The sequence below is a fragment of the Neomonachus schauinslandi genome, chromosome 12 (genome assembly GCF_002201575.2).
Source record: "Neomonachus schauinslandi chromosome 12, ASM220157v2, whole genome shotgun sequence".
In the NCBI taxonomy this organism is placed as follows: Eukaryota; Metazoa; Chordata; class Mammalia; order Carnivora; family Phocidae; genus Neomonachus; species Neomonachus schauinslandi.
Window position 1 is genome coordinate 19,081,605 of NC_058414.1, and position 6,000 is coordinate 19,087,604.

General features: G+C 45.4%; 1 long non-coding RNA gene across 2 annotated transcripts in view; it reads left to right on the forward strand.

Moving 5' to 3' along the window:
• LOC110574277 overlaps positions 1–4,404 on the forward strand; it is a 28,061-nt gene extending 23,657 nt beyond the window's left edge. Inside the window, exon 3 of one of the 2 annotated variants that reach the window (XR_002479957.1) lies at positions 1,682–2,332. This is a non-coding gene — a long non-coding RNA (uncharacterized LOC110574277). Of the gene's footprint in view, positions 1–1,681; positions 2,333–4,367 lie in introns of those variants that run through there. The other variant, XR_002479958.2, reaches the window with a different exon arrangement.
• Positions 4,405–6,000: the final 1,596 nt, after the last annotated feature.

A 6,000-nucleotide genomic window follows, 5' to 3' on the forward strand; every position in this document is an offset into this window, starting at 1 on the left:
ACACGGGAGAAACCTCTTCCTTGAGACCTCTCTAAGCTTTCGGTGGGGTGGTTATTTGCTCTCGTGAACTCCACCAAGCCGTCCAGACATTCGCCCAGCGTCTGGAAGAGCGAGCCGTGGGTGGCTGCCAGTAGCTGCAAACTCGTGGCTTGGCCGCTAGCCGGAGCGAGTCCGGACCCGGCGTTTGTGTCGCGGCAGCGGGCTGGCCCACGCGGTGAAAGGCGTAGCCCGGGCCGCTTCCTGCGTCACAAGGGCACCGCCCTCCCGGCGGGGGAGGGGCAGGCGGGCCAAGTTCGCCTGCGGTCGGCGCGGGAAAGCGGCTCTACCCTCCCCAGGCTGGAAATCCCGAAGGCCCAGCGTGCCTACGGCCATTGGTAGAGCAGAGACCGAGGAGGGAAAAGACGGGCCAGCGGAGACGCGCTGCTGCCTTCCTGCCCGCGCCATCTCGGAGGAGCGCCAGAAACGCACTTCCGGCGCGGCGGAGAGCCGGGGCGGGGCTGGACTGGACTGCCTGTCAGGTCGCCTTCCGCCCAGCGCTTTCTGCGGCACCCAGACTCCAGGGCTCTAGATTTTTCGGTATTCAGGGTTTTAAGTGACTCTCTTTCTCCCTTTTATCCCATCTGTCAGTCGCTTTCTCCTAAAAAAAAAAAAAAAAAAAAAGGCCTAGTGCCACTTCCGGCTTCACCCAGCCGTGACGCACTCCACTCAGACCGTGAGCCCGGCGCAGCCGCCATCTTCCGGAAATGCTGATCGCGGCCTGTGCAGCTATTGTGTTGTGTACCCAGAGGAAGAGACTATTCGTCTGTATTCCTGAAACTCTGCTGGGGAGGGCGGGAGCAAGAGTGGCCCTGCGGTGGGACTCACGTGTATTTGCATTCCGAAACCCCCCCCCCAACTCCTTAATCAGCTTTGTCCCACGTTGAAAAATGACAATCTCTGAGCCTCTCATTTGTTGTTGGGTCAAATAAGGTAATGCATGCAAAGCCCTTAGAACAGTATGGGGCATAAAAGTGAAAGTAAGGCAAAGCTATGAGGATTTATTGAGCACCTATTTCCTCATGCCATGTTCGTTGTGTTAGGTATGGAAAATGCTTTTGATTCTTCATCCCCACGGAATGGCCTTCCAGTACCTGAAAGAGCTGATATTTGACGGCTCCTGAGTTTGCTTGCCGTTTCCCAGGCAGCCCTTGATGCTCCTAGTTCCTAAGAAAGTTTTTGCTTTTACTGGACTTGCCCCCCTTGGCAGCGATTTGTACTGGGTGAATATTGTGTAGGGATAGTGGACAAGCCTAGGTTTGGTATGATTGTAGCATCACATGAGTGAAGGGGTAGACTAAGCTTCTTCCCGGGTACATTTTAGGCTGATGCCTGACAGCAGGCCATAATGCTTCCCTACACTTGATCCCTTACCATTTGGAACTAAGTATAGATTGGGGGGTAGGGGAGTTGGTCTTAAAAAAGAACGAGAGAGATGCTAGATAATTTTGGTGATAATTTACAAAAAAAGAATTAAACATATAAAGGAGATTATTATCTCTACAAAAAATGGACGAACTCCACAAACTTGTGGCAGACTCGTCGGTGATTCACTGAGTCTTCAGGTGTTGAGGAATAATGAAAACTCTTCCTTTCCATGCTGAGTTGCTAACAAGTTTCTGGTTGATTTCTGTTGTCTCTGCAGGACTCCTAAGTCTGAGCCTCTTACCCTCTAAGTCTTTGCCCCTTCAAACACTAAGCATCCATAACTCAGACTGAATAATACCTTCAAACAGCACAGTTCCCACTGTGGAGTGAAATCATCTGATCGCAACATGGGTTGAAGAGTTGGAAGTTCCTTACACTTTAGAACATTTAACTTGTATGTAAATTACACTACAATAACAAAAACCAAAATGGAATATTTTATGATATGGAAACACAAGCAATATGTAGTTTAATGAAATTACATGTACAATGTAATCTTATTTTTGCAAAAATGTGTATGGATAGGATCAGAATATTAATTTCCTCTAGGTCTTTTTAAGGGTTTTATGATGATGTATTGTTCTTGTAATAGTGTAAAGGAAAAGTTCTTTTGTAAACTTTATGAAGATGGATTGTAAGAGATGTAAACTTGATAAAAGATGGATATTCTGTTAACTCCTCAGTTTTCAAAGAAATTGTCAGTTTGATAAATCAAGAAATATAAACATTATGTAGATATCTGGAGTTACTGCTAAAAGATAATGCCTCTTCAGTTTGAGTTTGAAGATGGGGTCTTGTTCCTTTTCATTTTAAGCTCTTGGATATGGATTTTTTTTAATAAAATATATGCATGTTTTACTTTGCTAAATTTAAAAGGTTAAAAATTACACTGAGGTATATTTTAAGATTTATTTTTATGTAGGTTAACCTATCCTTTCCAAGTTTATTCTTTCCCTTCTCCACCTGGCAGTCAGAGCAAACAAATTAAACTAGCTGAAAGGTACTTTGAATAACAGTATCAAGTAGAAACACATTATGAGTTGCTTAATATAAAGCATGAGGTTGTTTTTTTATATATATAATTGAGGAAATGAAAACACAGCTTCTTAATTATCCTGAACTGCGTCATACTGTTTTTGGGATGGTCTTTTGGCTTGAATCCATTAACTGATTATATATCTTGTAGCACTGTGGGAACTGCATTATTAAAGCAGTTTCAAAGTCACAGCTTTTGTATTTGGCGCCCTCTAGTGTATTATTTTAAATAACAAAAGCCAGCTTACCCTTGCTAAGCTGTTAGCTGGAAGATAATGAAGTGTCAGTCCACCCAGTGGCACCTGGCTGGCTCTGTCAGTAGAACACGTGATTCTTTTTTTTTAAAGATTTTATTTATTTGACAGAGAGAGACATGGCGAGAGAGGGAACACAAGGAGGAGGAGTGGGAGAGGGAGAAGCAGGCTTCCCGCTGAGCAGGGAGCCCAATCCCTGGACCCTGGGACCATGACCTGAGCCGAAGGCAGATGCTTAACAACTGAGCCACCCAGGCGCCCCTGAACACGTGATTTTTGATCTCAGGGTCATGACTTCAAGCCCCACGCTGGGCATAGAGATTACTTTAAAAATAAATTTGATTCAGGGGCACCTGGGTGGCTCAGTCGTTAAGCGTCTGCCTTCGGCTCAGGTCATGATCCCAGGGTCCTGGGATCGAGCCCCGCATCGGGCTCCCTGCTCAACACTCAAGTGTTAAATCTGCTAGTTGGGGAATGCGAAGAATGTTAAAGAGCAGCTTAAAAATAAAAAAAAAAAAAAGCCTAGGCAGGACTCTAATCTGTGGTCCCATCTTACTGAGTCAATTCATGCCAAATTCTCCAGTCTGGAAACAGACTTCTTTGCATCCTTTACAGCGCCATAATTACACACCCTTAAAAATACTTGTGTTAATGTTTAAGGTAAATGGTTATATGGTAGATCTTAGAAAATCTAAGATGCAGAATGATAGAGGAAAAATGTGAAGATTTGGATTCAGACTTTAGTTTAAGCTGGAAGCTCCAAATTCCTTTCTCTGGATTTTATTTTCTGGACTGGAGTTCCGGAACAAGCTGTCGGATGGTATTTGTACTTCCTATGTACAGGTGGGAGAGCATAATTGATGCTAATTGAACCCAGGTGAATCAGGATTTACAAATTCGTTTCCCTCATTGACAGAGTTTGAAGCTTAACATCACTACCTCCTGGGTTCCTTTAAGAACCAGTTACCTCGAGAAAGCATTGGGTGCTTCTGACACCTACTCACACCCCTCTGGAGTCTTTGGCTGGTCCTGTGTATAATAAATGACATCATGCTATTTTTCCTATGTGTCATATTACAGTTCAGAATTGTTTCTCCTTCCCTTCCACCGCCTGAGTGCTAAACCAGATTGATTTTCTCATGAACAGCTATCAGCTAAACATTGAGCCTCTATTATAAGCTTGGACACTATGCTGAGTACTTGACATACATTAGTTCTAATTCTCACAACCTCAATCCAGTAAAGTAGGGGGTATTAGCCCTATTTTCCAGAGGGGGGGAGGAAGAAATCACACTAGGTCACCCAGGTAATAAGTGTAAGAGCCAGACTTCCAACCTGAGTCAGCTTCTGGAGCCCATGGCCTCAACATCACATCAGAAACCCTTTCCAAAGGAAGAACTGTGGGTTATGCGGCCTTCAGAAGTGCAAGGCGAATCTCACAACTCCTTTCAGGCACTAAGATGTCAGTTCTGAGGCTTCCTCCTTTTCAAGAATGCCCACTTATCTAGCCCTGCCATAATGATAATTATTAGAACCTGGGATGGCTCACATATGGTCGGCACCTTGCAGTTTTTCCAAGGTTGACCCATGGGGATATCTCATTTTCTCTTCCAGAAAACCTTCTGCCTTCATCATGCACTAAACCCCCAAGGTAAGCTGGGGCGGCAAGTTCTTTTCTGGCAGAAGATGGCAGCTGCTGGTATTTCCCCCCCAGGGGATACACTGCAAATCCCAAGCCTTACAGCTGGGAACATGGAGATCTGGCTTTGCAAGCATATAAAACAAATCTTGACAAAGAGGGAGGGGCGTGCACCCACTGGCCATCCCGGTCCCAGCACATTGGGCAAGGAGCTCTCCGCCTGGAGGCTGTGATGCAGAGGCCAAGGCACGGTCTTCAACGCCGAAACCACATTCAGCAGGCCTTCAGTCAGGCGGGCCTTCCACCGCTGGGGCGCATTCACTGAGGCCAAGCATGTGGTCTCCTAATTGCTTTTCCTCTCTTTAACCCTCTCCCCCCCGTCTCCCCCACCTCGCCCTTGTCCTTAAATGCTTTCTCCAGGTTTACACCTTAACCTCATTGTAGGATCCCAGGTGAATGCCAAGGCTTATGTGGGTGGAAGATTATAAATCAAAGCCTCAGACCCAGCCCCGGGGCGGGGGGAGGGGCCACCCAGAGGAGAGAAGGGCCACAACTTGAAAACAAATGAGCCTCTTTCATCCCAGTGGGATTTTTGTTGTTGTTTTCTAAAGACTGCAGTTCCTGCAGGGCACTTCCCCAGAAGCTATGGTTTCTGGAACTCTCAGAAAGCAGAAGCCCTAACAGAGTTGTCCGTATGTGTTGTCCTCTGCAAGAGTTTCAACAAGACTTGGGGGCCTAAAGAAGTTCTATTTTGTTTAAACAAGCCTCAGTTTCACCCCTGATAAAATAGGTTTCAGGTTTGAAAAGCAGCCCAAGTGTAGCCTCAACCATCATTTTCTCCAGAACCGAGAAGCTTCACAAAATGAGAGGGATCAGGTTTGAAAAATCTAACTGTAATTTGAAAAAAATTAAATCTTGTCCTTTCTCAACGATCTGTGCTAGGGGAGGGGACTCCAAGACGGGACTCCGATGGGACGCTAATTCCCTGTTCGTTTACATCTGGTTTTATGAGGCATTGTGGTAATTAACATTTTTATGTGGGTGTGTCTGCAGTTCTGGGAATTTACGACTGTTTACAGCGGTGAAGATGCTGACAGGGCTGGAATGCTGTCAAAGGACTTTTCCAGCCTCTGGACCAACTGCTTCGTGAGGGCTGGAAACAAAATGGGCTTTCGCCTCAGAGGAAGGTTTCAATCCCGATGCTGCTGTGTGACTTTTTAAAGATTCCTTTTTTGAAAAACAGGAAAAATGAAATACCAAGTGCCTTGACCATGATATGAGAGAATAACCATGGAAGTTGTGAGGAAATTCTCAGACCCATCTAGCATCCAATCGGGTATTATTTTAATCTGGAAGGAGACTGGAAGGTTACATACTTCCACAAATAGACCAGAGCTGCTAATTAACTTGGGTTAAGAGAGCTTCACCAACCTCTCTTTAGATGATGACATTCTGGTTATAGATTATTAAGAGATTCAGTATGACCTGTTGGGTCATAGACTTGAGCCTGTGGCTGGAATCTAGCCACTGAGCAACTCAGCTCAGAAGGTAAGCCTATTTTGTGTTCCTAAGAGGCCTCCAAAAAGCAGAATTTCTATTAAGAAGTTG